At 42.2% G+C, this 15,905-nt stretch overlaps 1 protein-coding gene across 4 annotated transcripts in view; it reads left to right on the forward strand.

Annotated features, from left to right (window-relative positions):
* The window catches only part of MFAP3L (microfibril associated protein 3 like), a 51,190-nt gene that overhangs the window by 11,446 nt on the left and 23,839 nt on the right, over positions 1-15,905 (forward strand). For 2 of the 4 annotated variants that reach the window (XM_023742828.1, XM_023742829.1), the window contains exon 2: positions 3,804-4,059. The exons of the other annotated variants lie outside the window; for them this stretch is intronic. The gene's annotated coding sequence lies outside the window, so the exon portion shown is untranslated. The remainder of the gene's footprint in view (positions 1-3,803; positions 4,060-15,905) is intronic. 4 annotated transcript variants of the gene reach the window in all.

Raw genomic sequence — 15,905 nt, forward strand, 5'->3', positions numbered from 1 at the left:
TATGGCCCCCAGACACCCTGCTAACTCAGAACTGAAGCGACTCTTGAAATCTACCTTTCAGCCAAAGATTAGACCAGCCTATAAAACAAACAGTAACACACGTGAGGAATGTACTTCTTAGTTCAATCAAGTAAACACGTCCAGTTGGGCGACACCTGCCCAAAAGCAAAGACGAGAAGGCAGGAAGGGAGAGAAAAACTGGACAAAGGGACATGGAGAACCCAGGGTGGAATGGGAAAGGGGAGACTGCTGACACATTGCGGGGATCGCAACCCATGTCACAAAATAACTTGTGTATAAATTTTTGAATGAGAAACTAATTTGTGCTGTAAACTTTTACCTAAAACACTATAAAATTTTAAAAAAGATTCGTTTTTGAAAAATGTATTTTTTAATCAAAAATTATCAAAGCATAAAGTTTTGTAGAGACCTTAGCATTAGTGTAGCTGTTAAAGTAGTAATGAAACCTTATGTTCTGAACCAAAAAACCAAGCTCATTGCTGCAGAGTCAATTCCAACTCATAGTGACCCTACAGGACAGCAGAACTGCTCCATAGGATTTCTGCGTGGCTGGTGGGTTCAAACTGCTGACTTTTTGGTTAGCAGCCAAACCCTTATACTGTGCCACGAGGGCTCCTTATGTTCTACTTCCTCTAAATTGTTCAGTAAGTTCTGCTGGCCATTCACAGCAGTCCAAGTCAAGTTGTATGTTTTGTTCTGTACATTGAGTAGCTGGAAATTATCCTACCACTACACAGTTAATAAATGGTGTGGCGAGACTGCCAGTGAGGTCTCCTCTCTTTACTCCTTTTCCTTCTAGGGGCTGACTGACTAATGAAACACCCTCTAGTTCTTCCTGTGGTATGCTTTCTTATCGCTGTAAATTTGTGATAGTTTATAAATTTAAATGTCATTACTGCTGCCTGGCCTCACAGTACACTGCATCAGCTAGGAGTTCCAGAGAGAGGGGAGAGTGCAGCTAGAAGGAGGGTTGAATACACCAGGCAAAAGCTGCTAGCAGACAGACCTTCATCTGAGCGCACCAACGAATGGAGGTGCTACGCAAGGGAGTTAGTTGAAATTCTTAATCCAAGCGTTCATTCAATACATATGGAGCGCCGAGTGGCTTCCACTTACAGTGCTGTGATTGTCAGCGGCCGTGGAGTCCGTTCTGACTCATGGCGACCGCATGTGTGCAGAGTAAAACTGCTCCATAGTTTTCAAGGCTGTGTGTGACCTTTGGAAGCAGATAGTCAGGCTGGTCTTCTGAGGTGCCTCTGGGTGGGTTCGCACTGCCAACCTTTTGGCTAGTAGTTGAGTGCTTAACCATTTGCACCACCCAGGGACCCTCGTTACAGTGCTAGGTGTTGGATTCTGGCATATGAAACACTGTTTTCCTGAGAGAGCTCTCAGACTAGCATAAGCACTGCTGTTTGGGAGGTGAGGTGTTGCCTGAGTCATAAAATCTTGTAAATTCTAACTCCTGTTATCTCCCGTGAATCTTCCCACTTCTTTCCCTCCCCACCCCTGAGTGCTCTTAGTTCAGAAGTCCCTGGGTGGCGCAAATGGTTAAGCACTCGACTGCTAACCAGAAAATTGGCAGTTGAAACCCACCCAGAGGCACTGCAGAAGAAAGGCCTGGCGATCTGCTTCTGAACATTCACAGCTTTGAAAGCCTTAGGTAGCCCAGTTCTCCTCTGTACGTATGGGGTCACCGTGAGTCGGAATCAGCTCAGTGCTCAATGGCAACTGGTTTTTTTTTTTTTAGTTTTTGTTTTTAGATCAGACCCTTGTTCTTCCTTTCCTTCCTAGATATTGCAGTAGGCTCCTAACCACTTCTACACCGTCAGCTAGGATTAGGGTGATCTTTTGAAACACAAAACGACCACATCACTTCCTGTGAGTGTCTCCCATCCTTGGTGTTACATACTAAGCCCGTCGTGATCTGGACTCAGCCTAGCGTTCCCACCAACTTCTATCTCCTTTCTTCCACATACCATCCAGAGGTCCTTGTGGACATACATTTCCCCAGCTGTGCCAGGCTTTCTCCAATCACCATTCCTTTGAATATGCTCTTGTTCTTTTTGGGTCAGCTTCTTTCCCTGGTCCACTTAAAACTGAAGGGTCATTTCTTCCAGAATGTCTTTCCTGGCCCTTCCAAACCAGCTGGGTCTCCTCTCCTGTACACCTGGGGTCCTTATGCCTCTCTGATGGAGGAGTTGTCAGACGGTGTTATAATTGTGGAGTTACACCTCCCTCCCACTAGGAGATTCTGCGATGTTCAAGAGTAAGAACTCTTACTTTTGCCCCACTCACACCTGGCAGTGTGCCTGGCAGAAGGCAGTTTGCCCATATAATGTATATTGATTTAGATTGAATTGATCCCTCTGGGTGCTTCAAAAAGTAGCCTTGTCAATGCCCTTCCATGCTTCCATATAAAGATCGCATTTTCCAGCTCAGTGGGAGTTTACCTCTGTGATTAGAGGCAACAAGAATCTCTGTACACAAATAGACTCTAGGACATGTATAGGGAAGAAAGGACAAGAAAGAATATAATCTCTTTCTGTAATAAGACTTTGGACATTGAGATAAAACCTAGTTGGTTTAGCACTTAAATGATTTGATTCTGGACTGTGGTAATTGCTACAGGAATGTTCTTCTTCCATACAATTTCTGGCCTTGGAATTTGGATTTCCATATTCCATATCCAGACATCACCTTAACTACCTACAAAACTTGGTATATGTTGATCTTGCAAGAAGTTAGGGGAGAAAGAACAGACTAGTCAGAATTTTGTTGTTGTAATTTTTCTAGAGAACTACAAAAGAAAATCATTTTTAAATTCTGCATATAAAAAAAGACTTGGGTAGATATTTTTTATTACTTATATGGGAAGGGAAATTGCAGAAATGAATCCATAAACTAAAATGGCTTCAGTTGACTACCCCCTCTGAAAGTTAAAGCATTTGTGATTTAATGAACATTTTCGTGCCTCCCTCCATTTGTGTGAAGTTGGGATTTCCCCTCCTTGCTCCATGAGTAGAAAGCTATCAATGTGTTCTAAACCGAAGGCAGCCTTTGTGCCTGCGATATCTGTCATTTACACACAAATAAAAATAGTGGTGGTAACTCTCAGTAGATGTTGTGACAAAATCCAGTTGTATAACTATACAAACTATTCATCACAGTTGATGGGAAAATACCAGCATTAACACTGCCAAGAAAAACACACACACACAATAATCTATATTCATTTAGTTCAAAACATCCATAAACAAAAGAGGCCTTTCTCTCCAAATCCAGAAATACATGGTCAGTAGTCATGTTTTGTTGTAAGTACGGAAACGAGAAATTAGACTCCACAAAGCATTTTATTAGACATTTATAGATACACTTGTTAGGAGGTAGGCAAGGGCTCCTGTTTTAGGAAGAAATTTGGATGTTTGCTAAGTATTTTGTCTTTTGTTTTATGGGTATAAAAAATATTCTAGCAAAGTGTTTCCAAAGGCCATGAGCAAACTCATGAAGCTTAACAATTTGTCCATTGTAGCTTTTGTTAAACCCTTGTTTTGGAATCTGTGGGCTTTATTCTTGTATTTTGAAGGACTGCATTTTAAGCTGCTGGATTATAGTACTTGTGGTTTATTTCTTAGTGGCGAAAATGCCTTTCACAATGTTACAGTGTTATTAACTGAATTTTTCCTGATGCTGTCTGTAAGATCCGGATTCAACAAGCTCAACAAAGTACATTTGTAGAATATTTCTCCCGTGCCCAAAGTCACGTGATGTGTTATGTTCTTCAGGCAGCTCATTGCGAGTTTCCCCTTAAGCGATTCTCACTGGATTCCACGTGAGGGTGGCTTTCTATGGCAAGGACGCAAGCATTGCTGTGGGTGCCCAGCACTGTGCCAACTATTACGAAAATCCTCTGGAACTGTATGCCAGAGTCCCTGCCGTCGAGGAGCTCTCTTTGTAATTGAGAAGAAATGTCCTCAGCACAAAACCGAGAAAAGTGCAAGATGATTTAGCAGGAGGGGTGGCCAAAGTTCACTACAAGCTGTAAGTGCCATGGGAAGCTGAGAAGGGCTGGGATCTCTGAGCTGTCGGACTCTCAACCTCTGTCCTCCTAGGAAGGGGAGATGGAGGGAGGGATGGATACTGTGTAGGCAGTCGGCAGACACTAACTGTGTCACCCAGACCGGCTAGTACCCCTTCTACCTACCCACCCCAAGCCCATGGTACCCTGAGCACACATTGACGCTATGTCTCTCTCCCCAACTAAACCGTGACTGGACAGTGTCTGTGACTTACTGAGCTTTTTAGTACGCCCTATACCCAGCACATACTAAATACTTTTTTTGTAACCTAAACTACAAGGGCATGGTATGAGATAGAGTGAATTTTTACTTAAAAACTGAGTTCATTTACTTTTCACCAATTCCATGCTTTACTTAAAATCTTTCTCATAGTTTTAGAGTAAAAACCATTTGTTACAACCTGTAAATTGTGCATTCTGTTTTCTGCACCTTCGTAACTTTTCAAAACTGAGAATGGAGTGGCAATCAGTTTGCTAACAGAAAACCCAGCATTAACACAACAATCCCTGCCTCTGTATGTCTTCAGGTCGCTAAGGGAGCTAGACGCTGTTCCAGAACGGTTACTGTGTTTTCAGCCCAAAGTGCCTGCTTACGTTATTAGACGTAATAGATTGGTGGTACCCCTTTGCTTTCTCTTGCTAACACAGTGTGTTTGAAAGTGGAAAACCAATGCATCTAGCCTTTGTCTGAAAAGAGCTCTTAGAGTAAGCATTTTAAAACTCAGCTTGATCGTCCGTTTGTTGCATCCTAATTGTGAGAAAAAGAAGTTACAGTGTATTTACTGTACCCATTTATTAGAACCTCCCTCCCGTTTTGTCCTGTCTCTCTGTGTCTGCTCTGGCCTAGGCATCAGGGAGTCACATTGGAGTGGCCTCCGTTCCTTCCTTCAAGTTATACTGTCAGCCGTACACACCTCTCCATGAGTTTTCAGACTTGAGTCCCTGCAGAAATACTCGGTGCTGAAAATCATTGCTAATTACTTCTGGTGGTGGGATGACATTCAATAAGATATTGAACAGAACCAAACACAAGTTATGTCTTTTATATGATATCATTTAAAATCAAAACAGACTTGAGAGGCCTAATTTCAGTAGAAGATGTTTTATACTTTCTGCCAATGTCGTTTATCAGGAGGGCAGTGTTTAAGTGCTGTATATACCCTAGAGATCAGGACTCCTCGTAATTGTCCTGTATTCGGTAAGTGCTTGGCCAAGAACGCATAGCTGATAAAGGTGGTTAGATCCAGAACCCTGGCCCAGTCTACCTAAAAACTGAGTCCACATCCTTAACCACTATTCTGTATTGAACATATCAGCTCGACAACTAGCCCGTCACAAGGAAACCACAAGTTTTGCCAAGTAAAGAAAAACATTCACAAAGTCATAGCAGGTTATCTCGTGCTGTTGCAGCCCGGGCTATCTCCCTGAGCCACACGATGTCTGCTGGCTGAGTAATGCGTTGGCCTGCTAGAGGCAGGAAGGCACTCAGTTCCAGAGGACAGCATGGAAGTCTGTGACGCTGAGAAAACTCTTTTCTTTCCCACTGAGTAAATATATAATGTTACACTAATCTGTCATAATCTCTGCCTTTGGGGAGATCCTCATTCATTCAGCACACAATCCACTGAGCATCTAACATGTCAGCTCCAGACACCGCAGATACAAAGGTGTGTGAGGCACAGTTCTTGCCCTCAGCAAGCTCATCGACCAGTGCATGAAACAACTTATAAGTAACTGATGGTGTTAAAAAAAAAAAAAAAAAAAAAAAAACCGTTGCTGTCGAGTTGATTCCAACTCATAGTGACCCTATAGGACAGAGTAGAACTGCCCCATAGGGTTTCCAGGGAGCGACTGGTGGATTCGAACTGCCGGCCTTTTGGTTAGCAGCCGTAGCTCGCCATAGCTCTTAACCACTGCTCCACCAGGGCGCCAGTGATGGTGTAGAGTGTGATATGTACTTTTGTGAAGGTGTGTACAGAAGTCCGAAGTGCGCTAGGAACACAGCTGGGCGTGCCGGAAGCTACTTGGGAGGAAAGGGAGCTGTCAAGGAAGGCTTAACAAGAGAAGTGAGGCACGTCTTAAAGAACGAGAAAATGTTTACTAAGATTAAAAAAAAAAAAGAAAGAGGAACAGTATTCCAGCCAGGAGAGAAGCCCATGCAGAGGAACAGATGCCTTAAAAAGTCTGACTTGTTTGGGAGTTGAGGAGTAGCTGGAGTTTAGGGTACAGTGAGGAGTGGCAAGGGACGGGACCAGCAAATAAGTGAACTCCAAAGAACCTCAAAGTCCACTTCCAAACCCCCCAGTCTACCAGCACTTAAGAGTATTTTCTACTTTCTCACTTGTCATAGTGGATGGGGTATTCTTGATTCTACAACACCCAATTCTCCCACCTACGGAATTTCTGTCCTGCAGAGGCTCCCTGCTCTCCCGCTTCATCTGGTTCCCTTGGTTTTTGGAATATTCCTATCGATAGACCAACATCCTCTAATAGCTAATTAAAAATAAATTACACCTTCTCTGGATCTCATATCCCCTCCAGTTCTTTAAAAAAAACTTCCTTTTTTCTTCCATGATCTTTATCATTTCGATTTTATATTTAAGTCTTTGATCCATTTTGAGTTAGTTTTTGTGCATGGTGTGAGGTATGAGTCTTCTTTCAGTTTTTGGCAGATGGATATCCAGTTATGCCAACACCATTTGTTAAAGAGACTGTCTTTTCCCCAGTTAACAGACTTTGGGCCTTTGTCAAATATCAGCTGCTCATAGGTGGATGAATTTATGTCTGTTCCATTGGTCTATGTATCTGTTGTTGGACCAGTACCAGGCTGTTTTGACTACCATGGTGGTATAATAGGTTCTAAAATCAGGTAGCGTGAAGCCTCCCACTTTGTTCTTCTCCTTGAGTAATGTTTTACTGATCCGAGGCCTCTTCCCTTTCCCTATGAAGTTCGTGATTTGTTTTCTCCATCTCATTAAAAAATGCCAGTGGCATTTGCATTGGGATTATCTGTAGATGGCTTTGGGTAGAATAGACATTTTCACAATGTTGAGTCTTCCTATCCATGAGCAAGGTATGTTTTTCCACTTGTGTAGGTTTCTTTTGGTGTCTCGCAGTAGTGTCTTGTAGTTTTCTTTGTATAGGTCTTTTATGTCTCTGATTAGGTTTATTCCTCAGTATTTTATCTTCTTGGGGGCTATTGTAAATGGTATTGATTTGGTGATTTCCTCTTCGAAGTTCTCTTTGTTGGTGTAGAGGAATCCAGCTGATTTTTGTATGTTTATCTTGTATCCTGATACTTTGCTGAAATCTTCTATCAGTTCCAGTTGTTTTCTAGTGGATTCTTTGGGGTTTTCTGTGTATAAGATCATATCATCTGCAAATAGAGATGCTGTTACTTCTTCCCTACCAACTTAGATACCCTTTATTTCTTTTTCTAGCCTAATTGCCCTGGCTAGGACCTCCAGCCCAATGTTGAATAAGAGTGGTGATAAAGGGCATCCTTGTCTGGCTCCAGTTCTCAAGGGGAATGTTTTCAAAGTCTCTCCATTTAGGTTGATGTTGGCTGTTGGCTTTGTATAGATGCTGTCTCAGTCACCTATTGCTGCTCCAACAGAAATACCACAAGTGGATGGCTTTCACAAAGAGAAATTTTTTTTTCTCACAGTCTAGTAAGCTAGAAGTCCAAATTCATGGTGTCACCTCCAGGGGAAAGCTTTCTCTCGCTGTCAGCCTTCTCATCAATGTTCGCCTGGACTAGGAGCTTCTCCGCGCAGGGACCCCGGGTCCAAAGTACATGCTCTGCTCCTGGCACTGCTTTCTTGGTGGTATGAGGTCCCCTGATTCTCCGCTTGCTTCCCTTTCCTTTTCTCTCTTAGATAAAAGGTGGTGCAGGCCACATCCCAGGGAAACTCCCTTTACCTTGAATCAGGAATGTGACCTGGGTTAGGGTGGTGTTACAATCCCACCATAATCCTCTTTAATGTAAAATTACAATCACAAAATGGAGGACAACCATACAACACTGGGAATCATGGCCTAGCCAAATTGATATGCACATTTTGGGGGGGACATAATTCAAACCATGACAGATGCCCTTTATTATGTTGAGGAATTTCCCTTCTCTTCCTATTTTGCTGAGAGTTTTTATCATGAATGGGTGCTGAACTTTGTCAAATGCCTTTTCTGTATCAATTGATAAGATCATGTGGTTCTTGTCTTTTGTTTTATTTATGTGTTGGATTACATTGATTGTTTTTCTAGTTTGAACCTTCCCTGCATACCTGGTATGAATCCCACTTGATCATGGTGAATTATTTTTTTGATATGTTGTTGAATTCTATTGGCTAGAATTTTGTTGAGGATTTTTGCATCTGTCTTCGTGAGGGATATTGGTCTGTAATTTTCTTTTTTTGTGGTGTCTTTCCCTGGTTTTGATATCAGGGTTATGCTGGCTTCATAGAATGAGTTTGAGAGTATTCCATCCTTTTCTATGCTCTGAAATACCTTTTGTAGTAGTGGTGTTAACTCTTCTCTGAAAGTTTGGTGGAATTCTCCAGTGAAGCCATCCGGGCCAGGGCTTTTTTTGTTGGCAGTTTTTTAATTACCTTTTCAATCTCTTCTTTTGTTATAGGTTTATTTAGTTGTTCTACCTCTGTTTGTGTTAGTTTAGATAGGTAGTGTGTTTCTAGAAATTTGTCCATTTCCTGTAGGTTTTCAAATTTGTTAGAGTACAGTTTTTCATAGTATTCTGTTATGACTCTTTTAATTTCGGTTGGGTCTGTTGTGATATCACCCATCTCATTTCTATTTTGGGTTATGTGCTTCCTCTCCTATTTTTCTTTTGTCAGTTTGGCCACTGGTTTATTGATTTTGTTGATCTTTTCAAAGAACCAGCTTTTGGTCTTGTTAATTCTTTCAATTCTTTTTCTATTTCATTTAATTCTGCTCTAATTTTTATTTGCTTTCTTCTGGTGCCTGCGGGCTTCCTTTGCTGCTCTCTTTCTATTTGTTCGAGTTGTAGGGTTAATGTTTTGATTTAGGCCCTTTCTACTTTTTGGATGTGTGCATTTATTGCTATAAACTGACCTCTGAGCACTGCTTTTGCTGTGTCTGAAAGCTTCTGGTAGGATGTGTTTTCATTCTCGTTTGATTCTATGAATTTCTTTATTCCATCCTTAATTTCTTCTATAACCCGGTAGTTTTTGAACAAGGTATTGTTTAGTTTCTATGTGTTTGATTTCTCTTCCCTGCTTTTTCTGTTATTGATTTCCACTTTTTATGGCTTTATGTTCAGAAAAGATGGTTTGTAATATTTTGATGCTTTGCATTCTGTTAAGGCTTGCTTTATTGCCTAATATGTGGTCTATTCTGGAGAATGGTCCATGTGCATTGGAAAAGAAAGTATACTTGGCTGCCATTGGGTGGAGTGTTCTGTATATGTCAATGAGATCAAGTTGGTTGATTGTGGCATTTAGAGCTTCCGTGTCTTTATTGAGCTTCTTTCTGGACGTTCTGTCCTTCACTGAAAGTGATGTATTGAAGTCTCCTACTATTACTGTGGAGCTGTCTATCTCTCTTTTCAATGCTGTTAGAGTTTGTTTTATGTATTTTAGAGCCCTGTCATTGGGTGCCTAAATATTTATTACAGTTATGGCCTCCTGGTGTATTGACCCTTTAATCATTATATAGTGTCCTTCCTTATCCTTTATGGTGGATTTGACTTTAAAGTCTATTTTGTCAGAGATTAATATTGCCACTCCTGTTCTTTTTTGAGTGTTGTTTGCTTGACATATTTTTTTTCCATCCTTTGAGTTTTAGTTTGTTTGTGTCTTTAAGTCTAAGTTGTGTCTCTTGTAGGCAGCGTATAGACGGATCATGTTTTTTTTATCCATTCTGCCACTCTCTGTCTCTTTATTGATGCATTTAGTCCATTTACATTCATCATAATTACTGAGTTTAGTGCTGTCATTTTGATGTCATTTTTTGTGTTGACAGTTTCTTTGTTCCACTTAATGTTCTGTGCTGAGTCATTTGTCTTTATCTGTTTTCTTTTCATCTTTTTCATTGTTCTTGATTTTGTATTTGCTGAGTCTTTATGGTTTTCTTGTTTTTTTAATTTTGTTGTGTAGGATTGTTAGTTTCCTTTGTGTTTAAACCTTAATACTTATCCCTGTTTTTCTAAGTTTAAACCAATCTTTTACTTCTTTATATCGCTTTGACTTCCTCTCCATATGAAAGATGTATGACTATCTTTTTTAGTCCCTCTTTTTTGTTTTAATGTTGTAATCTTTTACATATTGATGTCTCTGTATCCCTATTTTCATCATTTTAGCTTTGATTTATTTTTGTGACTTCCCTATCTGGATTGATATCTGGTTGCTCTGTCCTGGTTCTAGTTTTTGGTTTTTATCTGATGTTATTGATTTTCCAACCGGAGGACTCCCTTTAGTATTTCTTGTAATTTTGGTTTGGTTTTCGCAAATTCCCTAAACTTCTGTTTATATGGAAATGCCCTAATTTCGCCATCACATTTGAGAGACAGTTTTGCTGGATATATAATTCTTGGCTGGCAGTTGTTTTTCTTCCAGGCTTTATATATGTCATCCCATTGCCTTCTTGCCTGCATGGTTTCTGCCGAGTAGTCCGAGCTTAGTCTTATTGACTCTCATTTGTAGATGACTTTTCGTTTTTCCCTAGCCGCTATTAAAATTCTGTCTTTATGTTTGGTTTTAGCAAGTTTGATTATGTCTTGCTGACTTTCTTTTGGGAGCTACCTTGTGTGGGGTTCGATGAGCATCTTGGATAGATATCTTCTCGTGTTTCATGATATCAGGGAAGTTTTCTGCCAACAAATCTTCAATAATTCTCTGTATTTTCGGTTGTCCTCCCCGTTCTGGTATTCCAATCACTTGTAGGTTATTCCTCTTGATAGAGTCTCACATAATTCTAAGGGTTTCTTCATTTTTTTAAATTCTTTTATCTGATTTTTCCTCAAATAAGTTGGTGTCAAGTGCTTTATCTTCAGTCTCACTAATTCTGACTTCCATTGCCTCAGTTCTGCTCCTATGACTTTCTATTGAGTTGTCTAATTCTGACATTTTATTGTTAATCTTCTGGATTTCTGTTTCTGTCTGTGAATTCTTGCAGCCTGTTAAATTTGTCATTGTGGTCTTCTGTAATCTTCTTAAGTTCCTCCATTGCTTCTTCTGCATTTTACCTGATCTCCTTCCTGGTCTCTTGAAGAGTTCTGTATATTAATCTTTTGCATTCTGCCTCCAGTAATTCCAAGAAGTTCTCTTCTTCCAGAAGATTTCCAGATTCTTTGTTTTGGGAGCTTGCTGAAGCCATCATGTTCTGCTTTTTTATGTGATTTGATATTGACTGTTATTTCTGAGTCATCAATAAGTTATTATATTTATTTATTTTATGTTTGCTTACTGTGCCCTAGCTTCTTGTTTTGTTTCATTTTGATTCGCGCAAATAGGCTGCTCATGTGAGTTAGTTTGATTATTGGCACCTCTGAAGCTCTACCGTCCTCTCACCAGGTGGTTAGATCTGTTACTAGGACCGTGAGCCCAGGAGTCCGTTTACTTTTCTTGTATGGATTCAGCTCAGGTGTCCAGATAGTTGGTCACCAAGTGTGTGGTGCAAGCTCTCACTTACAGTCCTAGACGGGCAGGGGTGATTGGAATAGGCACAGGTACCTGGCTGCAGTAGGGCATCATGCGCTGAGCAAGGCAAGGGGCTACAGCTGCCCCTGAGTGTCTGGGAGGAAAGCGTGTCCATGTTCCCTACAGTGCATAGGTGGGTGGGTTTTACAGCTGGACTATGGGCACCGAGTGCTTTTGGCTGTAAGGACTGGGAGGCACCACTTATTCTTGGACCCCCGTCGCAGGTGGCTAGGTGGTGTGGGTGAACTACCCATTCTCAGGCCCCTGATGTGGGTAGGTGAGGACCCTGCTTAATGGGCAGAGCTGTGTCAAATGTCCTGAACCTGCCATTCCAACATATAGCTGATACAGTGAAGTTAGGCTTCAGGTATATACCCTGTTGTACTTTGCTTACGAGGGTCTGTGCTATTGTAATGGGCTCACACAGGTCTATGTAGGGGTAAAAGGCATTCAAAGTTCGTGACCCCTTATGCCTGTGCCTAGGCAAAGGAGCTGTGCCTGCCCTGAGTTGCCGGCTTAGGGGAGCTGGCAGATGATTTTTTCCTGTTTGTCAATTTGTTTCTTCTCCAAGGATAGGAGAATGGCTCAGGGCGCATGACGGGTCATACTTCTGGCCCAGGGGAAGTGGAAATTGCTGAAGCCAGCCCGGGACCCGGTGTAGCATGGGGAGGGAGCAGGTAACTGGGAGAGAGGTTCTTCCCAGACGGGGTGTTGTTTGATCCGTGTGGTAGGTTAAACACACGTGCTCATCTTTTGCCGATTGAGTGCCTCTTTTCACAGTCTCTGAAGGCCTGAGCAGACTCTCCGCTGCTCAGTCTCTCCCAATGTGGAAAATGCATTCTAAATGCCACAGCCCACCTCAGCCGATCTGGCCTGCGTGGTGCCACTCCTGCCGGGTCAGGTCTGGCAACTCCTCACTGCTTCTGAACCATCTCTCCCTTCCCCTGCCACTCAGTCCGATTCCTCAACCTTGCCTTTGATGTTCAGAGCTCCTGGATTATCATATATAATCCATTCACTTGTTTTTTCCGGTCTTTGTTGTAAGAGGGACCATCAGAAGTGTCTGACTACTCTGCCATCTTGCCCTTACCTCCAAAATCTCATCTTCTGAGTCATCTAAATCAAATATGGGTGAGACTTTAGGCAGATTCCATCCTGGGGCAAAATTCCTTTTCATCTGTGAACCTGAGAAATCTAGAATACAAGTTATCACCTTCCAAAGTACAATGGTGGGACAGGCAAAAGGTAGACATTTCCTTTACAAATGGGAGACATTGGAGGGAAAGAAGGGATAACCGGCATCAAGCAATTCCCAAACCCAGTAGAACAATTTACATTAGCTCTCAAAGCCTGAAAATAATCCTCTGTTCTCTGAAACCATCTGGGCAAGGGCCCACCCTCCATACTCTGGGGGTTGGCCACACCCTCTGGATTCTGGGTAGAGGCCCCTCGGCCCTGGGCTTTAGCTCCATCTTCTAACTCTGCTCCTTTGACTTTGGGCAGCCCCATTCTCCTAGTCCTTCTGAGTGGCGACCCTACCCCCTTTTCTGCCCCTTGGATATGGCAGCCCTGCCCCCTCAGCTTTGGGTGGTGGCCCCACCCCCAGCACACGTTAATGGCCGCTCCACACCCTGGAATTGGCAAAGGTCTGACTCTTTGAAACCTAGGAGGCTGTGGCCCCACCAGAAGACCTTGGCCTCACCCTTTGAAACCAAGAAGGCCCTGCTTCCTGTGCTCCTTCCAACAGTTCTGCTGATCTCCAAACTGCTCCAGGAATAGTCCTTTTCTTTTCTTGGAGGACAACAGATATAGCTCCTTTGGCCTATTTCCTGTCTGTAGAATTCCAAGAGGCAGACCGTGTTCTCTCCTTCCATTCTTTCTCTGTCCCCTTCAGTCTAAGCTGATGAGTTTTCTGCTGTGGTAGCTGGTTAGAGCCATCAGTCACAGGCTTAATCTCTTTAACAAAAGATTGTGTAGCCGTGTCCTTGGTGAACATTCTAGAACACATGTCCTTAGTTTGTACAACAGAATTTTCCAAATCTTTAACTTCTGTTTTCATTTTGCACAGTTCATTTTTAAGTCTGTCTCTTTCCTCTCATGTTTTACTGTAAGCGGCAAGGAGAAACCACATGGCCCCTTTTAAGATCTTGCTTAGAAATCTCATCAGCCAGATATCCAAGTTTGTCACTTACAAGTTCTACCTTCCACCAAACATTTGAACATAATTCAGACAAGTTCTGTGCCATTACATAAAAAGCATTGCACTTCTTCCATTCTCCAATCACACATTCATCATTTTCTTTTAAAGCCTCACCAGAAGCACATTTAATTTCCACAATTCTAGCAACATTCTATTGCTCCTGCCATATGTATTCTCTGAGACAATAGAGACTTTCTCTATAGCTCTTCTCACTTCCTCCTGAGCCCTTGCCAGAACTGCCTTTAATGTCCATAATTCTACCAACAGTCTCTTCAAGGCAATCTAGGCTTTTACTGTTAGGCACCTTAAAACTTCCAGCCTCCAGCCATTACCCAATTCCAAACCACTTTCATATTGTAAGTATTTTTTAGAGCAGTACCCCCACTTCTCAGTACCAAATTCTGTCTTAATTATCTAGTGCTGCTAGGACAGAAATGTCACAAGTGGATGACTTTCAGAAACAAATTTATTTTCTCACAGTTTTGGAGGCTAGAAGACTGAATTCAGAGTGCCGGCTCTAAGGGAAGGCTCTCACTGTCGGCTCTGGAAGGAGGGTCCTTGTCTCTTCAGCTTCTGCTCTTGGTTCCTTGGAGATCTTCATGTGTCTTGGCATCTATCTTACCCCCATCTCTGCTTGCTAGCTTGCTTGCTTAATTTTTTTTTATATCCCAAAAGAGATTGACTCAAGATACATCCTAGACTAATCCTGTCTCATTAATATAACAAAGACAGTCCATTCCCAAATGGAATTATAACCACAGGCATAGAGGCTAGGATTTACAACATATTTTTTGGGGACACAATTCAGTCCATAACAGTTGGTAATCAAAGGCATCGGAATGGAACATTAGGAGGAGCTTGTGGGTGAAAAGAGAAGAGGGCTATGATGGAACTCTAGGGGTTAACTGACTTTTAAGGAGTGACAAGAAGAGGAGGAACTAAACCAAAACCAAACCCATTGCCGTCCAGTTGATTCCGACTCATAGCGACCCTATAGGACAGAGTGGAACTGCCCTATAGGGTTTCCAAGGAGCAACTGGTGGATTTGAACTACTGACCTTTTGGTTAGCAGCCTAGCTCTTAACCACTGTGCCACCAGGGCTCCGAAGAACTAGTAAAGAATAATGAAAGCAAATAGGAAGGTAGGAGCAAATGTGGAAGCCCCGTGGAAAGAGAGAGTTTTGAGAAAGGTCAGTTAATAATGGCAGCTGTCACAGAGATTTGGTAAGAGGAAGAGTGGAAACTTGGCAACTAGAAGTCACTCACTGGTGACCTCAGCAAGAGTTTCATTAAAGAGCCAGCAAAATACAGAATGTAGTAGTTTGAGGAGTAAATGGCCAGTGAAGAAATCAGGATAAGATAAAGTGAGCTTTGCAAAAAGTGGGAAGAAGGGTAGAGGGAATTCATGCCTGCAAGCCTGAAGGAGAAAGGTCTGTTTTTGAGAAAGAGGGGACTACAGTAGGCTACGGTTCTTGATTACAAAGTTGAAGATGCCGAGAGGCGTTATAGGAAGACCATACTGAATCATCAAAGCCCTGGTACACAGATTGCCAAATGTCACTGAGGGCCAGGCTAGGGTTGGAGATGGTTCATCTGTTTTGGCAATAATTACATGGTTGTATGATTCTCTCAGTAGGAGCCCTGATGGCGCAGTGGTTAAGAGCTTGGTGCTCCAGCCTCCAAGGTACAGGAGCCAGGATGACAAATGATCGACTTGATCAATGTTGTATACTGGCAGAACAATCGTGGCAGAAAAACAAGGGGCGAGGATGTTGGGGATTGGGTGTAGACTGAGACCGAAGTGAAGCATGCAGGTAGAGTTTAGAGAGAGAGACTAAAGGAAATCAAAGGGCTAGAAAGCCCAGAAAGGCCGAATAAGGGAAGTAAGAGATCTGGAGGAATGTTAGGTTGCAGTTAAAGATGGTTTATTTAGAAC

The sequence above is a fragment of the Trichechus manatus genome, unplaced genomic scaffold (genome assembly GCF_000243295.1).
Source record: "Trichechus manatus latirostris isolate Lorelei unplaced genomic scaffold, TriManLat1.0 scaffold00220, whole genome shotgun sequence".
NCBI classification, from domain to species: domain Eukaryota; kingdom Metazoa; phylum Chordata; class Mammalia; order Sirenia; family Trichechidae; genus Trichechus; species Trichechus manatus.